This window comes from Seriola dumerili, unplaced genomic scaffold, assembly GCF_002260705.1.
Source record: "Seriola dumerili isolate Sdu_G_001 unplaced genomic scaffold, Sdu_1.0 BDQW01000312.1, whole genome shotgun sequence".
In the NCBI taxonomy this organism is placed as follows: domain Eukaryota; kingdom Metazoa; phylum Chordata; class Actinopteri; order Carangiformes; family Carangidae; genus Seriola; species Seriola dumerili.
In genome coordinates this window covers 1,014,059-1,015,164 of record NW_019174567.1, presented here as the reverse complement: position 1 = coordinate 1,015,164, position 1,106 = coordinate 1,014,059, and positions in this window count along the sequence as shown.

Below are 1,106 nucleotides of genomic sequence, written 5' to 3'. Positions count from 1 at the left end.
TTTAGTGACTTTAACAGTGTTTATACAGTAGGTCTGGACCATTAGATCCACTGTGGCCATCCTGTCTGCACTCTCCAGTCGACTCTTTGGGATTGATGGGAGGTCTTCTAGGACCCCTCTCTGCTGCAGGAACCACTTGAATTTCACAGAGCCAGGTGTCAGTTCACTGCTGCCATGTTGGTTTCTATCACAGTATATGATGTCATGGCACTGTCTCCCCAGTCACCATATGTTGGCAGTCTTTAGGTTACGACCCAGCTAGGGGAAAAGGGAAGCAACATAAAACCAGGTGTTACTGGTAAATCACATTTACTGATTTAATTTATTGCGTAACCAGGAGGGTAAATAATTAAACAAAAATACAAACAAGGCAAGAGGATAACTGAAGTAGGGGAACAGGAGCCAACAAAGAGCCTAACTATGTGATTCTAACCAACCCAAAAACACTAGAAGCAGCACCCCTGTTCCTAATGTGTCCAACAGTCTTTTTCTAAGGGTGTGATGCACAATCAGAATTTTAAATCTAGCCGAGTCCCCAACAATCACTACCAGCATCTCTGATGTGCGAGCCGGGTTCATAAACTCTCTTCCTCTGATGCTGAAACGGCAGCAGCTGTGGTGAGGACTGACAGGATCATTGCTGCACCAATAGGAGAGGCCGTGGAGTCGGAGGCTCCTCCTCTCTGCTCCGACAGGGACAAGTAATCCATCAGTTAGTGTTAAAATGCCCAAGCTTTGTGAAGCAACAGTCTGTAATAACAAGAACAACTGTAGAGAGAGTCTTTGCTCTGCAAGGCCACCTACACCGGCTAAATGACCGCAGCAGGCTCCTGGATACGCTACGAAGTCGCTGCTAACACAGTTAGCATTCATAATTCGAAGTAAACTTTATATTAGTGTTAAAATAGTCTTAGTAGCTACTTGCATACATGTCCACATTTGGTAAATATCATATATATGAGGAGAAAGCTTGTAATATTAGCTGAAGTTACTGTGTGTAAGCTAACTGTGTGGTGTAACCGCTTGTATTAAAACCATAGACCGAGGGAAAACATGTTATAACGTGTTTTAAAATGAGTTCTGCAAAGCGAAGGTGACGTCACCGA